The 20,684-nt window shown below is 41.4% G+C and overlaps 1 long non-coding RNA gene across 2 annotated transcripts in view; it reads right to left on the bottom strand.

The window, feature by feature from the left end:
- LOC140725912 (uncharacterized) overlaps window positions 1-20,684 on the bottom strand; it is a 147,493-nt gene that overhangs the window by 12,299 nt on the left and 114,510 nt on the right. For both annotated transcript variants that reach the window (XR_012098509.1, XR_012098510.1), the window contains one exon: window positions 12,681-12,862. This is a non-coding gene — a long non-coding RNA (uncharacterized lncRNA). The remainder of the gene's footprint in view (window positions 1-12,680; window positions 12,863-20,684) is intronic.

Here is a 20,684-nt window from a genome sequence, read left to right as displayed (position 1 = left end):
TCAGCACCTTTAACACAGTGTGGGGCTACAATCAAGCACAATCTGAGAGAATAGAACAAAGGAGCAAGGAGTAAGTTAAGAATCATAAAGGAGAAAAGTTACTGAACTTGAAGCAAAACCCTTTAATTGTGATTACAGAACACACAATCCTGCTGACAAACTTTTCTTTGTACTCTTTACATCCTACAGATTGAAATTATTTCTTTCCAGTATTGTAGAGTTTCCAAAGGTTCACCAGAATATTCATGCCACAGCTTTGTCATGAATTGGCAAAGGTTTATTATCTCCATGACGAGTTTACCCCACTCCTAAAACACTACTGATGATGCAGTGTTTGCAGCATTACAGCCAGCTATAAGGCAAACTTTGAAACAGCTTTAACAATCCACTTCAGAAAGAATTACTAAAACAGTCAAGGTACCTTAACTATTCTTTTGAGAGCACTAAATGCATAAATAATTGGACTTCCATTTGGTCAGTGTATCTCGTGTTTGCTTGGAATGTTATTTAAGTGTTCAAGAGGGACTCAGCAGTGACATTTTCAAGCTCCATGCTGAATTCTCCTCCAAATTAATTCCCTCAAGACCCAGATTCATGTTGGCAAACAGAATAAAATGGATTCATAGAAGGTTATGACCACAATACAGAAATTAGAATGCATTCAACTCCCCATCAGGGTTCTAATCCACACTATGTTAACAGGATTAAAACTGTAGCTGGTCCCTCTAAGCTATTTCTTCCCTCTGTTCCAAAAACATTCCAATTCATTAACACCACTATATTAACAGTAAACGGTTCTGCAAGGGCCAAGAAGTGATTGCTTTGTTTTTCCTGACCACCAACATCACATGTATTTAAAACCAATATGAACTGCAGATACTGGAAATTTGAAAGTGCTGGAATAACTCATGAAGTCAGACTGCATCTGTGATGAATAAAAGCAAAAAAATGTTTGTTTCTTTTCAGATCAATGACCCTTAATTAGAAAAGGAGAACTAAGTATGTTTAAAATGAGAGAGGGGGATGGGATGGGGAAAAACAAGGGAATGTCTGCAAAAGGGGACAAACCAAAGTATCCCAGGTGACAGAATCACTTTCATAACCTTCTAATTAGTTGATAAGTGAAGCTTGTTAGAGAGGTCAGAAAGCACTACAATTGTGGAAAATCTGAACTAAAGGAGGGTGCTCAAAATAACTTAGACCAGGCAGCATCTCCAAGAGAGAAAACAGATTAATGTTATCTTGCATCAAAACTGGTTATTCAAATGAGATGTGCTGGTTATCTGAAACGTTGAAGTCAATATTGAGTCCCAAAGGCTGCAATGTCTCCACATGGAAATAGAAGTATCGTTCTTGAGATTCCGTTGGAATAGTACAAGAATCTGAGTTCAGAGAGGTCTGACCGAAAATTGGATGAAGAATTTAAGTGACAGGTATTTAAAGGCTGAGGGTCACCCTCGTGGATTGGATAAAGGCATCCTGCTGTGAGGCCGCACATCTATTTGAGGTTCTCCAATGTAGACTAGATTATATTGTGAGCACTGAGTGCAATACACAAGAATGGGGGGATAAAAGCAAGTGAATCATTGCTTCAGCTAGAAGGACCATCTGGTCCCTAAATAGGAGAGGACAGGTGTCACATCTCTTGCAGTTGCATTGGAAAATGCAATAACAAGGTTGGTGGAGGTGAAAATTTGAACTAGGGAGTCACAATAGGAACAGTTCCTTCAGAATGTTGAAAGGCAAAGGAGGGAAAGGTGTGAGATCTCATTAAAAAGTGGCTGTAAATATGGAGGGATATTTAAAACATGTTAGTAGGAGATCAGCCTTATAACTATCAGCAAGTGCAACGAGTTGAGTTCTGCTCTGTTACACAAAGTAACATTAATGTATCAAAACCAAAAGAACTAGTGATATACAAAGGGGACAGTGTGATTTGTGAGAATTGAAATTATTAGGTCTTGGTAAACAGAATATATTGTGGAAATGTACCACTTTGGAAGAAAATATAGAAATGGGAGTATTCTTTAAATAGTGGGAGATTGATAGGTGCAGGTATTCAGAAGGACCTGAATGGTGTGTACATAAATCACTTAAAGCTATTATGCACTTGAGCAAGCAATTTTGCTGGTCTTAATTACAAAATGATTTAAGTACAAAAATAGACACGTTTTGCTGCAGTTCTCTAGAGTCCTAGTGAAACCAATTCGGAACATTATAAAAGTTTTTTTGTCTCCCAGTCTAAGAAAGGATATACAGTGCCTATAAAAAGTCATCTGCCTGCACCAGAAGTTTTCATGGTTTATAACATTGAAACATAAAGGATTTAATTTGGTTTTTTTGATACTGATCAACAGAAACAACACTTCTGTGTCAAAGTGAAAACAAATTTGTCTAAATAGATCACAATTATTACACAGAATTTAATTGATTGCATAATTACTCACCCCCTTCAAGTCAATATTTAGTGGATGCACCATTGACAGCAATTATAGCCTTGACTCTGTGAGGGTAGGTCTCTAGCAGCTTTGTGTGGCTGAACACTGCAATTTTCCCCTGTTCTTCTTTACAAAAATGCTCAACCTCTGTCAAACTGTGTGGGGATCGTGAGTGAACAGCCCTTTTCAAGTCCAGCCACAATTCTCAACTAGATTGAGGTCTGGACTCTGACTTGGCCAATCCAGGACATTAACTTTGTTGTTTTTAAGTCATTCCTGTGTATGCTTGGGCTCATTGTCTTGCAGGAAAACAAATCTTCTCCTGCAGACTGCATCAGGTTTTCCTTCAGGACTTCCCTGCATTTTGCCACATTCATTTTACCTTCTACCTTCACAAGCCTTCCAGGGCCTGCTGCAGTGACGCATCCCCACAGCATGAGCACCCATTACCATGCTTCATGGTAGGGGTGGTGTGTTTTTGATGAGGTGTGGTGTTTGGCTTACACCAAACATAGCATTTAGTCTGATGGCCAATAAGCTCAATTTTGGTTTCATCAAACCATAGAACCTGCTTCCAGCTGACTTCAGAGTCTCCCACGTGCCTTCTAGCAAACTCAAGCCGAGATTTCTTGAGAGTTTTTTTCAACAGTGGCTTCCCTTTTCCACTCTCCCATAAAGCTATGACTGGTGAAGCACCCGGGCAACAGTTGTTATATGCCCAGTCTCTCCCATCTCAGTCACTGAAGCTTGTAACTCCTCCAGAGTTGTCATAAGTCTCTTAGTGGCCTCCCTCACTAGCCCCCTTCTTGCACAGTCACTCAGTTTTTTTTGAGTATGGCCTGCTCTAGGCAGATTTACAGCTGTACCATATTCTTTCCACTTCTTGATGATTGACTATTGTACTCCAATTCAGTGACTTGGAAATTTTCTTGTATCCACCTCCTGACTTGTGCTTTTCAATAACCTTTTCGCAGAGTTGTTTGGAGTGTTCTGTCTTCATGGTGTAGTTTTTGCTAGGATACTGACTCACTAGTAGTTGGACCTTCCAGATACAGGTGTATTTTTACTACAATCAATCTCCACTTACCTAACTATGTGTCTGCCAGAGCCAGCTGGCTGCACAGGTGGTGATTTGGTGTGTCATATTAAAGGGGGACACTACTAATGCAATCAATTATTGTGTTTTATATTTGTAATTAATTTAGATCACTTTGTAGAGATCTGTTTTCACTTTGACACAAAAGAGTATTTTTCTGTTGATCACTGTCAAAAGTGTCAAATTAAATCCACTGTGATTCAATGTTATAAACAACAAAACATGAAAACTTCCGGGGGCGGGGGATGTGGTAATACTTTTTATAGCCACTGTATCTGCAATAGAAAAACCACACCAACCAGGGATGACAGTAATTTTGAATGAAGAGAGATTAAACAAATTATTCTCTAGAGTTAAGATGTGTGTGAGGGGATCACATTGAAACATACACAGTTCTGACAGGGTTGATGTTTCAGTCAAGAACAGTCAAGAACTCATTCAGAGCAGACCTGAGAATTCCTTCAGAGAGCGATTAATCTTTGGAAATGCTCTACTCAGTAAAGGCTTACTCATTGATTATTTTCAAGGCAGAGCTCAGTAGAAGTTAGATATAAAGAAAATCTGCCAGGCCCACACAGGCAGACACCTCCGGTCTCCACCCCGCTAACAGGAATCACTTGTCACTCCTTTCCAACTCATCACCTGCAGCTTATTTCAACCCAACTCTCATCCACAGCCCTTCTTTAATCATCCAACAAGCCAGCCTTAATCAGTCACCCCTCGCCTTCAGTTACCTTTTTTCCTTGTTGTATTAAGTATCTATTCTCTCTTGTTTTGTGGCTCTTTAGGGCCTGTTCTTTTGTAATTGATTATTAAAGTGGTTGCTCACTGCTAAATCATCTCTGCTGCTCTGCTTTTGGGTCAAGCCTCCTTTACATTTCCTGACAGGATGGATGAAACAGCAATTGACCCAGCAGAGTTTGTTTGCTGAAAGGAAGTAATCCACTGACACAAGTATATGTTCCCAAAATGGCAAGAAACCATTGACCACCTGCTCAGCACTCTCAACCAATTCTCCATCTCAATACAGAAACCCTGCAACAGTCAAGCATCTCCCTTGGAGCCCCAGGTTCCAGTGTCCAAACACTTTGATGGCTTCCCAAACCAATGCTGCAACGTGTTTTGCACTTTGATCTCCAGCCACTTCCGTATTCTCTGGAGTGAGCCAAGATTGTCTTTCTCAACTCTTAGGGACGGGCGAGCGCTGACCTGGGCCACCACTAACTGGGACAGTAAAACCACCATTTGCAGTAAATATGAGGAATTCACCGCCATGACGCACCAGGTTTTCGACCATTTGGCAAGTGGAAGAGAGGCACTGGTTTGGACACTTCACCTGCACCAAGGTTCACAGTCGGTGCAGAATTACAGCATGGAATTCAGGACACTCGTGGTGGAGTGCAACTAGAATGCGTAAGTTCTGCTGGCCCATCACCATTACAGCCTCTCTGAGCACTTGAAAGGCAAGCTGTCTGCACAGGAGATGCACACCGACCTTGAAAACCTCATCACTCTGGCCCTCTGTGTTGGCAAACGTCTTATGGAAGAGCCCTCCAGATCACCAGCCAGAACCCCAGTCCTGTTCCCAGAATCATTTCTGGCTGCAGAACCCCTCATCAGCAATGCTTCCAGAACCCTTGCAGTTAGCGACAACTCTCTTAACCTCCCCCCCCCAAGCCAAGAACATGGGCATTGTTGGAGAAACACGTGTGTTTACTGCAGAGCAGCTGAATACACACGCATCAAATGCCCACTGCATCCAGGAAAATGTCACCATCAGGCGCCTTCTATCTGGTAATCTACCCCCTGACCACTTGTACCAGCCCCATAGCCCAACTCACTCTCTCTGTCCTCCTCCACACCACCCCTTCTGTATCACGGCCATTGACAGGCATCCCTTAGGGTCTGGGATGGTCAGAGCATGCATAGAACCTGTGCATATGAGCATCAGAGAGCACTATGAGTCCATCCAATTCCTCTTTATGGACTTACCCAACACTCCTCTCTTCCTGGGTTACATCTGGCTCTCTCTCCACTCATGGTCCTCACTTTGCCTGGTCATCCTGTTACCTGCTAAGTTGGGGAACCACCTGCCTGCAACCTCAGTTGACTTCATCCCATAAATCCATGGAGATGGAGGACCCTCTCATCCTCACCAAACTCCCGCAGGAATACCGCAACTTAGCCATCGCCTTCAGGAAATGGGAAGCCAACAGTCTGCTACCTAACAGACTACATGACTATGTGATTGATCTCTTCCTGGGCATCACCTCTCCCTGAGGTAATCTATTCTACCTCTCCCCTCCTTACACCCAAGTCATGAATGACTACATCACTGAACTGCAACTGCATGGCTTCATTTGACCATCCCAGTCCCCAGCTGCTGTAGGATTCTTCTTTGTCAGAAAGGAAGATGAGGTTCTCCGTCCCTGCATCAACTACCGTGGACTCCGCAAATTCACCATTAAGAACTGCTACCCTCTCCCTTTGATGGATAGTGCATCCAAAAACATTCCCAGGGCCCAGACCTCCACCAAACGGAATCTACAGAGCGTGTGCAACCTGATCAGCATCCACCACAGGGATGAGTGGCAGAGGGCATTCATAACACCCACTGGCCTCTATGAATACTTGGTGATGTCTTTCGGACTTTTCAACAGTTCAGCCGTTTTCCAAACCTTCGCTCATGTGATCCTCCCAGACATGCTACACAGACATATGTTCATCTACCTCAATGACATCTTCATCTTCTCCAAGGACTCCAAAGGCCACGTCTGTAATGTCCATTCAGTCCTTCAGCATCTCCTCAAAAATCAACTGTACTGCAAGTTAGAAAAATGCCAGTTCCACACCCTAGTCATTTCCTTCCTGGGTTACGTCCTTTCAATCTGTTGCAGTATCATGGACCAGGGGAAGTGTGCTCTGTCATCGAAGGGCCCCGACTGCGCTCTGTCACACAGCTACAGTGCTTCTTGGGCTTCTCTGACTTATACCATCATTTCATCAGGAGCTACTGCCAAATTGCCACTCCTTTCACCTACCCCACGGATAATCTGGTCTTTCAAGGAGCCCAAGAAATGCTTCACCACCACTCCCACTCTCTGCCATCTGAACCGTTCCAGACCTTTTGTGCAAGAGGTGGACACACCTGACATGGGCGCCAGGGCCTTCCGCTCCTAGCAAGGACCAGATGGGAAGACACACCCTTGTGCCTTCTTCTCATGCAATTTCAACTCTACACAGTGCTGTTAAGAAGTAGGAGACAGGGAGCTACTCACTATTAGATGGGCCTCAGGGAATGGAGACATTGATTCATCCCCGTTGCCTGGGATCTTGACAACCAGATCTGTCTTGCCCTACAACACAGGCCTACTCCAGCCTAAAATCTCTGACAAATGCATCTATGTGTTGGTGGCATGTGCTCCAAGGCACTCCAGTGTGCCCACACTTCCCCCCTTCTCCAGCCATCCAGATGCACAATGGACTCTGGATTTTCTGCAACACTGCTTCTGGCTCACCATGATCACAGACATATGTCAGTTTATCACTGCCTGCCACCAATATGCCCAGTCCAATTTTTCCAACCATTGGCCCTCTGGGATCCTGTGGCCCCAACTGGTCTTTTGACGCCCGTAGTCCCACATCGCCATGGGTATCGTCATGGGTTCGCAGCCTTCCTATGGGGCCACAGTGATCATGACAGTGGTGGACCAGCTCTGCAAGGCTGCTCCAAGCTTCTGTCAGCCACTGAGATAGCGGACTTTGTTCTCCAGCATGTTGTTCATCTCCACTGTTTCCCTCGGGACATTGTGTCAAACCAGGCCCACAGTTTGTCTCCCACTTCTGGCCAGACTGCTGCTCCCTCCTCTGCACCACAATGAGTTTATTGTCTGCAGACCAACTGTCAGTCAGAAATATCCAATCAGCAAGAGGAGAAGTTACTGCAATGCTTTGCCATCTATAACCCTTCCAGATGGAGAATGTGTTTGCTCTGGGCTGAGCTGTCCCACAATTTCTCTGCCACAGGTATGTCACCCTTTGAAGTGCTTCATGGCTAACAACTCCAGTTGCTTCCCATGGAGGAGCCAACAGTGTAGCCTGTCCAACAAGGCCCAGGTTTGCTGCTGCTGGAGTGCTTGGAAGAGGGCCATCCAAGCTACCAACCGCACCTACTGCTGCCAGGCCAACTGCCAATCATGCCTCACTAGACTACTCTGGCCTGGAGACCATGCCTGGCTGTCCACCCGAGATCTACCACTGTGCACCAACTTCTGCAAGTTCTCATCCCGGTTTATTGGTCCCTCCAAGATCACCCATCATATCAATCCAGACACTTACCATCTCCAGCTGCCATCGTCTCACAAGATCACACTTACCTTCCATAGGTCTTTCCTCAATCCCATTTTCCATGAAACACTCAACCCACCTGAAAACTCCAGAAACCTAGGATGGTGGAAGATGGTCCAGTATGCAGTAAACAGTTTGCCAGTTAATGAATTCACATTATTGTGGATGGGGTGTGCAGTACCTGGTCGACTTGGAAAGTTATGGCCCAGAGGAGAGGTCTTGGGTGACATCCAGTCTCATCTTAGATCCATCATTCATTGAGGAGTTCCACCAGACCCATTTAGATTGCCCTGGAGCATCGGGTACCAGCCATAGGAGGGGTGGCTCTGTCAGGCCTACACAGGTAGGCACCCCTGAGTCTCTATCCGGCTAACAGGAATGATCTGCCTCTTGTTTCCAACTCATCACCTGCAGCCTATTTAAACCCAACTCTTATCCACAGCCTTTGTTCAATCATCAAACCAGTTGTTCCTTGCCTTCAGTTACCTTGTTTCCTTGTCATGCTAAGTACCTATTCTCTTTTGCTTTTGTTCTGTGGCCCTTCATGGCCTGATATTTTACAGTTTATTGTTAAAGTAATAGCTCACCACTGAATTGTCTCTGTTGCTTTGTGTTTGGCTGAAGCCTCCTTTACATTTCTTGACAAAATCATTGAAAATGGAGTCAGTGGCATTCTAGTAAAAGATCAGTCATGATTTTATTAAATGGAAAAGCAGGTGCAAGTAATTGAATGACGTAATCTTGTTTTAATCCTTAAATTTAATTATGGTCTCAGTTTCTTACTTAAGTGCAAGAACACTAGAGCCAAAACCACTGCCGTCTTCTCAACATTGTCATCACACAGGAGGTACAGGAACCTGAAGACCCATACCCCAAAGTTCAACAATAGTTTCTTCCCAACTGTCATCAGGTTCTGGAACAGAACTGAAAACACTATATTTCTTTTTTACTGTTTCTTTTCCACTTTCACTGATGTTGCTATCTTTATTTTGTTTATTTTGTTGTGTAAGTTATAGAGTCATAGAAAAGGACAGCACAGAAACAGCCTTCAGCGCATCTAGCCTGAGCTGACCATTATGTATAATTTATACTTATTTTAAGTTTATGTTAACTAATGTTAGTCATGTTTGCAACGTACTGTGCTGCTCCTGCAAAAGCTAACATTCATATCTTTTAAATCCTGGTTATGTTTACTTATTTGGTAATAATCTGGAACTTGAGCATCAAGTTATGACCTTGGGTGTCCTTTCTGACTGTCAATCCTGGTGCCACCATTCATAATTTAAACCAGGTGATGGACCTGTATAAAAGATGAACACTTGATCAGGTACCTGCTCTGAGCTGTGGTTGGCTGCTAACCTTTGATTTCAAAATTAATGAATCATCCTGTTTTCTATGATGGCAAACCTGTCAGCTCCTTGCAGATTGGCATCATTTCCTTCATTAACCTTTAACATCTCATCCAGGGGAATGCGTACAGTGGCTGTCAAATTGTGGCTCCATTGCCATAATAGAACAGCTCAAATACCACTGTTTCTGAGCACTCCTCCCTCTGAATCAAGCTCCTGATTCTATTAGTGTGCAAGTGTTCCATAAGTTGCCTTAGAAATTCTTTGTCCATGGAGGTTAAAAATCCACATGGATAAAAATGGACTTTGCTTTATTTTTCAGATGCTAATTAATCTAATCAAATTCATCTCTTACTGTTTATGGCCAAAGCATATTAGAAATTCACCATCCGACATTAGTCTGAAGAGCCATTACCCTTCTTACAGACTTCGTCTGTAACAGACCAAGTGCCTGACTAAAATAAACGGTCTATTCCCTGATCAAGTGGACGGCCAAGCGTCTCTTCCATTCCCACTGGTGAACAGAATAACAGCGGAAAACATCATGCATAATTCGTACTCCCATCACATTTTCTGGAACATGTAAATATTTTCTTTAATAAATGATAACAACAAAGATGAATAAAAGAGAAAATAACATGTGGGTCTTTACCAACAAGTTGCCTCCCTGTACATCTCAAGGTGTCAGCTAGCAACTTTTAAATTTTTCAGCTCCTGTACACTGAATCTTGACGCAAGAATGTAAGAGACAGTAGCAGAAGCTCAAGCTCCTGTACCTTACATCAAAAATGGAGCTGATCTTCTACCTCAGCATTGCTGTTCCTAAACTTTTCCCATATCCTTTAAGTCTCTTTATGTTAAGAAATGTTAAGAAACTTTTCCCATATCCTTTAAGTCTCCTTATGTTAAGAAATTATTGATATGTGTTTAAATTAATTCAAATATTAAGCTTCCATAACTGTTTGGGGCAGAGATTTGAAGTGTATTTTTTTGGATAAGGAGAACAAAACTTTACATAGTGCTCAGGTACAATCTCAACAAAACCCTATACAAATGCATTAAGTCTCCCTTCCTATATTTAATCCTCTCCTTATAAAGGTCAACATAACACTTATCATCCGAATTGCTGCACCAGCATGCAGGCTTTCAGTGACTTGGTACAAACATCCCAAGATCCTTTTAAACTTCAGTTTTCTATTTAAATATATATATATTCCAATTTTACACTCAAAATCAGCAAAACCAGGGATATGCAGTGCAAAGGGTGAGCAGTTTTAAGTTCCGATGTCAGAGTCTTGGAGAACTTACTTTGGGGCCACCACGTAGATACAAATGTAAAAAAAGGCATACCTTCTAGTTTCTTAGAAGTTTCAGGAGGTTCAGCATGTCATTGAAGAGTGTAACCTACAGATGGGCAGTGGATAGCATTCTGACTGGTTGTCCCACAGCCTGATATGGGATCGCTAAAGCACAGGAACAGAGAGTGGTCGACTCAGCCCGTTCCATCCCATCATCAAAAACATCTACCAGAGGCAATGTCTCATGAAGATGACACCTATCATCAGGAAGCCCCGCCAGCCACTCCATGCCCCCTTCTCCTTTCTGCTGTAGGTCAGAGGTAGAGTGCCTGAAGATCCACATCCCAAGATTCAACACCACCTTCATCCCCACTTGCCTGAACCAACTGGAAAACCCTAATTCTGCCTCAGTCTATATTCTCCTCCATTTGCACTAAGATTGTTTTGTGTATTTTTCTTTACTTTGTCACATTTGTTATGCATAATTTATTTTAATTTAACTTGTGTAATTTATGTTTGCCATATTTTTAATGTACTGGGCTGCCTGTGCAAAAAGCTAATTTTCATGGTATATATAGCTTGGGTATGTATACCCATGACAATACACTTGAACTTGATCTTGAAATAACTCATTTCATTGCTTTGAGTAACAAGATTAATGATTTCATATTTTCCATATTATATTCTATCTGCCATGTTCTTGTTCACTCACTCAGGCAACGTCCACACTAGACTGGATAATTTTGAAAATGCCGGTTTCGCATAAAAATGATAGGCATCCACACTATGCGTTTTTAAAAATATCTCCGTCCACATTAAAACTGATATTTCGGCGAATCTCCTCCTACTGCGCATGCGCAGGACACATCTACCGAAAACAAGCAACATGTTTGGTGTCGAATCTACCCATGAAAGACCTGTTGCATGTTTGTGCAGTTACAGACTAGAAAAACTTAAACGACGGACAGCTGTTGGCTTAAAAGGAGGGCTTAAAAGTAAAAAGAACTAATATTGGAGCATATGGAGGCAACCAACAGGAAGTTCACGGACAGTATGACTCGGCTGATGACGAGCTTTGAAAAACTGACGAACTCTGTTGCATTAATAAAGCCCCTTGTTAAATGTATAAAACATGTCTGCATCAGTATTATCTTGTATTTCTGTACAATGTTACATTAGGCTGTTACACATCTATTGTCAGAGAAGTACTTGTATAAATAAATAAACCACTTTCATATGAGCAAGGACAGAAAACAGGGCAAAGTGAGTATACTTATTTATTCAGTAAGTTATGGTTCAAAGTATTTGGTGAGTACATTTCTAACTCTTCTGGCTTCAGTCTCGTTGCCGGCTGTTCTGAAATTGTTAGGTTGTGTTCAAGAAAACAATGAAATAGCGCGCTGACGTCACCATCTGTTCTGGCACATCATGATAGCATTTTTAGATTTCTCCAGTTACCCTGTCCACACTGCTCCGGCCAAGTGGTGTTTTCAAAATTACACACCCTGGAGAGCATTTCTGAAAAGCTCCAGTTTCAGGGGACGAAAATGCCATTTTAGTGTGGACGGCTGGTAAAAATGAGAGAAAAAGCTTCGGTTACGGATTTATCCGGTGTAGTGTGGATGTGGCCTCAGCTTGTCTACATTCCTCAAAGCTTCTTTATATCGTCTTCTGTACTCACAATCCCATCCAGTGTAATATAATAAACACCTGGTAGAGCGCTTAGCACCCGACCAAAAAGCCATTCATTTGCTAATGACACAAATTTTCTGAATGAGCAAGTCAAAGGAATATTGACCAGACACATAGTTCAAACTCAAACTGTTTTGTAATGTGGTTGTGCAAAATCAATATAAGAATTTACATTTTTTAAAACCACCGTAGAAGTTCAACATCTCCAGCATGGGATGCAATATCGGTTCTTGTTTTTCTTAAAGTATCATGAAAGTGACCCACTTTATTATTTTACCAGAAATAAACACCGTTTGTGGCTAACATCATCTTGCATGCTGCTCCAAAATCTTGCCCAGAAGACAAGCTGTCAGACTTGCAGCAACATTTCAATGCTCAATGCCAGAGGGAAAAGAGATGAAATGGAAAATTTGTAACCCTAAAGTGCAAAGCACTTACTATTATAAAGATATATACTGACCTTTCACCCAGTCTTCCATCCGATTTTATGAGAAGGTGATAAGTCAAAACTGCGGAGGATGACATGAACTTAGCTGTCAATTGAGTTGATTTCTCAAGAGATGTGTATAATATCCGTTGAACGTCTGCAGACTACGACAAAATGGTTGGGAGCAGGTTCCTCACCATCCATGAATCTATTGGCTAAAAAAATGCAAAGTTAATGTTTTTTATATATTTTCATACATGTTATATTGTTCAACAGCACTCACATGAACATTCTGTGTATAATAGTATAAATCAATGTAATAAAGCTGAAGCATTTTAAATCCATGCACACTGGTGTGATTCTTTCATCCCCTAAGTGGGTACACTCCCAATGCTGTTCAGTAATAACACACTAGAAAGACAGCTCTTGAGAAAATTCATTCTTGGCCCATATTGAAAAACTTAAGCCTGTGGACACAATCTGGAATTAGCCCACTTGTTGAAGCTTCAACAATTTGGCCCAATAATAAACCCCATTGGTAAAGACAAATAGGCAAGGCATAGAAAAATAGGGTCCTAATATGGGAAGATGGTATCAGTAGATGTATGAAAGGGTAAGCCAAAGGATATGCCCATGGTAGGCTAAAGGGCCTGTTTTTGAGTTGTATAACTTGATGACCATGCAAGCACAGGTTAATAACAGTTGGAAGCTATCTTTGGTAAGGTCAATATATTCTTGACTAGTAGTCAAAGATTAAAGGGAAATGGCAAGATTATGGGGTTGAGAGGGATAATAAATCAGCTATTATGGAATGACAGAGCAAACCCAATGGGCTGAATGGTCAAATTTTGCATCCATGTCTTATGGAACTAGCTGAGGCCTACTCTTTCCTTAGAACCTGAAGATATTAAGATTTTGAGCACCTTTCAAAGAGACCAAAAATTGGCCATATAAGTGCGCATGGTAGCAATGCATACTCCATCTGGATAAAATCCACTAGCTATTGAGGTCAGAGAGAAGGACCATCATTTCACTATTAAAAGGCAGATGCCAAGACTAGCTAAAGAAAAGATGCTCACCGAAATGGAAATAATCCCAACATTCTTATCAGGAAAAGGCGCATATTAAATTAATACAGTTGAGTCTATTTCATATCAATAAAATTAGTAAAATGAGGTGAAATTTATCATCAGCTTTGATGAGACTGGGCCAGATATTACAGCCAGGAGAACTATAAGCAGTAAAACTCCAGAAATCTTCAAACTCAGAGGTTCACTCTCTGCTCCAGTGGGTGCCAATTCCTATATTTTCATTCCCCATGCTGGGACCCTGATTCCAATGCCCTGTTTCACTCACTAGGAGTCTGGTTCCCATGTTCCACTAAAGCTCATCTTGTTCTGTTTATCACGCTTCCTAGAAACTTAGTGGTGTCTTGTTTCTTACACTTATTTTAAACTTGATGGGCTTATTGGAAATTTTAAATAAGAAGTGAATTAAAAATGTGTTGGAGCTTTCTAAGGAATAACATCCAAAGGTCTGAAAATCCGCTTGTCTGTCACCACATGCGGGAATAATGGAACTTTACCGAACGTGGCTTTTCTCAATGTGTAGCTGATGCCTGATTGGGTGTGCACTGAAGATGTTAGATGGTCAGAAACAAACCTTATTTTCATATTCCATTCATGCCTGTATATGGAATTCCCTTCTTCAATCAACTGTATTTGATTGTTTAAAAACTCTTGTTATTAGCAATTAATCAGATTCTTGAATGTTTTAGAAATGATTCTGTGCTTCACCGAAACAAACCAAAGTTTCCATGACTTCGTTTTTATCATGACCAAAATGTTGATATTCAATGTGAGACCTGAAAGCAAACTTCTTGCACTCAGAGGGTGACAGGTATATGGAATGGCCTGCAAAGGAAGCTGTAGAAGCAGAAACAATTACAATGTTTAAAAGACGTTTTTACAGGTACATAGACAGAAAGGTTTCAGAGAGATATGAACAAAACACAATTAAATAGGACTAGCTCAGACAGATATTATGGACAAGCTGAGTCAATGGATCTGGCTTCATGCTGAATATGATATATAAATACAGTTTGAATGTTATAAACAGGTATAATAGTCTCTTGAGTGAGATGTACATTCTGTATTTTCTTTCAATTTAAGCTCAAGGAGGTCACTTGTGCTACATATTAAATTTGCCACCAGTGAAAGCTTTTACTTAATTTATATCTTTCTCCTTCTCTTCTGATCTTAACTACAGACTTCTGATAAGCTCCAACTAGTTTTCTCTTTGTTAAATAATTAGATGCCTTTTAAAACATATTATACGAATTCAATACTTTGGTGTATCTAGGGTGTTGCAAAATATCTTTTGAGAAATTATTCATATTTCACTTAACGCAGATATTTGTAACTGTATGAAAGTTTAAAAATTGTTCAAAGGGACTACAGACTCTTCAATAACTTTCCGTATTAACCTATCAGCTGATGGGGAGAAACTGTAAACTACATAATTAAACTAAATAAATTATCTATAAAATAGGTCTTCCCAGGTGATTCAACGGTATAATGATTAGGGGAAAAAAGAAAAAAAAAACTAACTATATAATAATTGCTCAGTTGAAAGTAGAACATTTGTTCTATATTACATCTAACGAGCTTGTAAACCTGTTCTTTATAAATGAGCTTCCAGGTTCATTACACGTGGCCCAGAGGGGAATAGTCTCCTGGCATGTTTTATTTAGTTTTGTTACTTTTGAAAGAAAATATATCTTGGCCCTCCAGACAATACTATACTAAGGAATCTCTTTTTTTTTCAAATTTTAATACTTCATTTCTACATCACAAGCTGATGCAAGGATAAGGCTCAATTCATCTAACACTTCTATCACAATGCCAGGTACAAATAATAAGACACGGGCATTACATGCTTTGGAAAAAAATAAGGAAAGATTCACTCCAAATGTAATCATTAAGGTGATGCCCTTTTAATAAAAAAAATCAGTCGCAAATATAAGCAGTATGTCTTGCTGGCAAAATCTAATAGCTGGTAAACACACTTCAACCCTTGAGGACTCCGTTTAAAGTTCCACTTGAGGCAAACAACAAGTGCTGCCCACCTATGACAGATTGCTTTCCACATCACTGCACGGTGTACTCCAATTGTCATTGAACAAAGCTCTGCCGGTATCAAGAGTTGTGGAGGAGGATGGAAATGAGTGAAAATGCAAAGACCATTTCCCTCAGGGTGGCATTCACTACATGAGGTAACATGAGATATAATGAACAATTAAACTGGTCACCGGCATCCTTCAAATGAGCTGTTTTGCCAGAAGTTTAATAAAATTTGGACCATTGCAATTTGCACTATGAACAGAGCACAATTTTTACTATTCAAATAGTGAATCAATGGTGAAGAGGGGATTGAGTGGGTACATTAAGGCTAGTAATGATTTTGGATTATGGAACATATATATGATGAGGTAGATTTGATGAGAATCAATATTGTAAGAAAAGTACTGAAATGTGTATGCATCATACTGTATATATTTATACATTGGTTGAACCTACTGCACCTAAAAATAGCTTTTTTAGACTTCATTAAAACTTACTCTAACCCAATCATTCACTATTGTCAAAAATTAAGTAAAATGTTTTTACAGCTGATTATTAAAACATATTACCCAATGTATTTAAAAGGACCATAATAAAGAATGCAGGGATATAGCATTCATCTACATTGACAAATTCACCGGCATATTTAAAGTGGAGGTTGAAAGGTCCTTGATTAGTCAGGGCATCAAAGGTTATGGGGAGAAGGCAGGAGAATGGGGTTAAGGGGGTAATAAATCACTCATGATGGAATGGCAGAGAAGGCTCCGTGGGCTGAATGGCCTAATTCTGCTCCTATGTCTATGGTCTTATGGCCTGTAGTAAGCTGGTTCTTACACCCACAGAGTGAAGAAAGTACAGTCTGGAGAGATAGCTGCATTGAACATTGAACAAGAATATCAAATGAGCACACGAGTTAAGCCTGCCAGCGCTTTCAGTTTTTGAGTGCCCCAGTAATTCATTTAGTGCCCAGTAAACTTCAGGAGCATCCATTCTGCAGGAAGCTCCCACTACTCATTGATCAGTATTCTGGTCAGTCTGTCATCAGATTCTGAAAGCTTTGACAGAGAGAACATTACAAATTTGCTGCCACAAGTTCTGCTGATGCCTTACACATAGAAAGAGGTTTCTTCATGATGCTGCACATGACAATTATTGGCAAGACCCCACCTGGAATTTTGCAAGCAGTTCTTGCAGTCCTTGTAACCATACCATAAGACAATAAGGAGCGATGTGTCTTTAATATTTCAAAAATATCTGAGTAATTGTGTGTGTGTATGTATATGTATATATATGCATTGATTCAGCATTCTTGGTCATTTAAATAATTAAGGGTTATATGTAAAAGGATGTTAATTGCTATGTCATCACACTACCTCGTGATATGTGCATGTCTCACATACATCAAATTTTTGGACTCCCTTGGGCTCCCTTGAATCAGTTTAATGTTTTGACTTTACAAAACATAATAGGAAGGCTATGATTAATCTAGAGGAATAATACAAAACACTCACATAAATGTTACAGGACTGAAGAAAGAGCTCAGTTATATGAGTTATATGGAGATATTGGATAGGCGGTCACTGCTTTCCCTGGAGTGAAGGAGACGGACTAGTTACCTAATGGAGGTATGTAATATCATGAGGAGTATAAATAAGATGGATTGTCATACTTTTTTCCCCAGGTTAGGGGTGTCTAAAGCAATAAGGAATGGGTTTAAGGTGAGAGGGCAACATTTTAAAGGGGAACTGAGAAGCAAGTTTATCACAAAGAGGTTGGTAGGTATATGGAGTGAGCTGTTAGAGAAACTGTTAGAGGCAAGTACAATTCTAATGTTTAAAAGACATGTGGACAGATACATAGATAGGAAGGGTTTAGAGGGGTTATTCATCAAATATGGGCAAATGTGATTCCCTTGGATAAACATCTTGATTCACATGGACAAGTTGGGTTGAAGGGTTTGTTTCCTGCTCTATAACTCGATAACTCTAGGAATGACAACTGTCCAATCCTACAAATTCTCTGAACCTGATCAATATTTATTTGGCCGAGTAAAGGACACATTCTCAAGCATAACACACCCCTCATTATTCTCTGGAAATTATCTAATGACACATCCTCGCCGATTCCCATTTTCTTCTGGTGAAAGCACTGGAAAGGGTACCTGGAAATAAGAAGAAACTGGCACCCTATCAGGCTGCAGCCGAGCTGAGGGGGATCTTTGCCAGGGTTAACTCACACAAAGTTTTTTTTTATTAAACAAAATATACTTTATTCAAAAATAAAATTATATACAACAACCATTCAATGACTTTCAGTTCTTTACAGTTATTACCATTACTGTTTTAACATTTTCAAAATTCAAAATTTTGCCACCCACGTGGTACTCTGTTCTTTCATATTTACATTCAGTGGGGTATACACCCGGCCCCCCCCACCCCTCAACTCCCGCGTGAGAAGAACCCTAGACCGTGGTCCTTCCCCACCGGGCCCTTGCGGTGGCTGCACAGAGTTTGAGTGCGTCCCTCAGCACGTACTCCTGCAGCCGAGAATGTGCCAGTCGGCAGCATTCCCCCACGGACATCTCCGTGTGCTGCTAGACCATCAAGTTTCGGAACAACAGGTTTTTTTTATTAAACAAAATATACTTTATTCCAAAATAAAATTATATACAATAACCATTCAAAGACTTTCAATTTTTTACAGTTGGTACCATTACTGTCTTTACATTTTCAAAGTTCTAATGTTTTGCCACCCACGTGGCACTTTGTTCTTTCATATTTACATTCAGGGGTATACCCCCAACCCCCCACCCCTCAACTCCCATGGGAGAAGAACCCTAGACTGTGGTCCTTCCCCACCGGGCCCTTGCGGTGGCTGCACCGAGTTTGAGTGCGTCCCTCAGCACGTATTCCTGCAGCCGAGAATGTGCCAGTCGGCAGCATTCCCCCATGGACATCTCCATGTGCTGGAAGACCATCAAGTTTCGGGCCGACCAAAGAGCGTCTTTCACCAAGTTGATGATCTGCCAGCAGCACCGGATGTTGGTCTCGGTGTGCGTCCCTGGAAACAGCCCGTAGATCAGAGAGTCCTCTGTTACGCAGCTGCTGGGGATGAACCTCGACACTGCCCCTTCCAACCTCCTCCACACCTTCTCCGCAAACCCACAGTGTGCAAAGAGGTGGGTCACTGACTCCTCCTCTCTGCAGTCCTCCCGTGGGCAGAGGGGTGTTGAGACGACGTTCCGGGATCACACACCTGGTTGGTGCTTTAATGTCTCATTTCAAAAGTCTACTGTCCCTGCTGGAATCCACAACAAGTTCCCCACAACAACTCTGTCATGCACTTGCACCACTTCATGTGAGTTTACTCGAACGCCAGGCGAATTCCCAAACTCTACCAAACCCACGTTTTCCACTTCAGTCACAAAACATGAGCACCACATTTCCACAACTGGCTCGTCAGTCCATGCCCGTCAGTATAGACTAGACCCAGAAAAGCTGACGACCGCAAAGGCTGTGTTTGCCAACGTGGAAAAGCTCGGAATTGTACACTGGTCAAATAGTCCCTGGGTTTCACCCCTCTATATGGTCCCCAAGTCCAATGGTGGTTGCCTCCCATGTGACAATTACCAACATGAGGTCACCACCCCTCATTGTTACCGGGTCCCACACATTCCAGCTCAGCACATTTAGCCGGAAAGTTAATTTTTTTCCCCAAAGTTGACTTAGTTAGGGGCTACCATCAGGTACCTGTGTACTTGGAAGACTATTCCAAAATGGCTAAGATAACCCCATTTGGCCTAGGAATTTCTGAGCATGTCGTTTGGGCTGGAAAATGCAGCGCAGACTTTCCAATGGCTGATCGATTCTGTATTAAAAGACAGATTTTCTGTTTATTTACCTGGATGACATACTTGTCACCAGTGCATCCAAATCCAAATAGGTAGCTCATCTCTGCACTCTTTTTGAGTGCTTAGACCAACATGAGTTATTACTAACTCTGCTAAATGCCAGTTTGGGTTGTCAACCATTGACTTTCTTAGCCATCACATCTCCGCAGAAGGTGTGAAACCCCTCCCATCAAAACTAGCTGCTGTTATGTATTTCCCACCTCCTCGTATTACTTAAGAAACTACGGGAGTTTTTAGATATGGTTGACTTCTATCAGGTTCCTTAATGCTGTTATAGCCAGGGATTGTAACGGGGACAAGCTCTCACTACTTACTAAACGCTCCCAATGACAGGCACCTCAAATAGCCTCTTATAACTGTTTCCTGTCCTGTGAGTTTCTCATGAGCATGATGTAATTGTCTCGTGATATTGGTATGATGTAATTGTCTCCTGACAGTGGGGTGATGTGATGTCACGTGATGGCATGTTCCAGCCGGTATAAAAGGGGAGATGGTAGTTGTTGCGTAGTTGTTTTATTGGGAGTCACAGTCGGTAGTTACGTAATCTTAGAAGGAGAGAGAGAGAGAAGGGAAAAGAGAGTGAAGAATTGACAGCTTCGTGCAAACCCAAAGAATTGGGAAGAAATCAAAGGCGTTCTGAGTGTCTAAAAGTGATTGACGTGAATTGACGTGGCACACACTTTTGGTTAACCCCTGCAAGGTCTCGGGTGTTGTGTGGTGACCACCTCCAGCAAAAGGTCAGTTACTTTGAGAAATCTTATTCTTCAGGATCTCTTCGAAAAAGGCATTTCTCAGCTGGGATCTGCATCAACCGTTTCGTCTTTTCTTCAAGGGTTGCTCATCACTGGTTCGGGAAGTCTCCCCTCTCACTTACTTTATGAATCATGTGGACTTATTAAGCTACCACTTTAAGACTGTGCTTGAATAAGCTCTGTTAAGAATTATCTCTGAAGTTCAACTGTTTGATAACTATAGACGCATAACACTTAACTTCTGTTTAAGTTA

The sequence above is a fragment of the Hemitrygon akajei genome, chromosome 4, assembly GCF_048418815.1.
Source record: "Hemitrygon akajei chromosome 4, sHemAka1.3, whole genome shotgun sequence".
Taxonomy (NCBI): Eukaryota; Metazoa; Chordata; class Chondrichthyes; order Myliobatiformes; family Dasyatidae; genus Hemitrygon; species Hemitrygon akajei.
The sequence above is the reverse complement of the archived record's forward strand: the minus strand, read 5'-3'. Positions and strand labels throughout refer to the sequence as shown.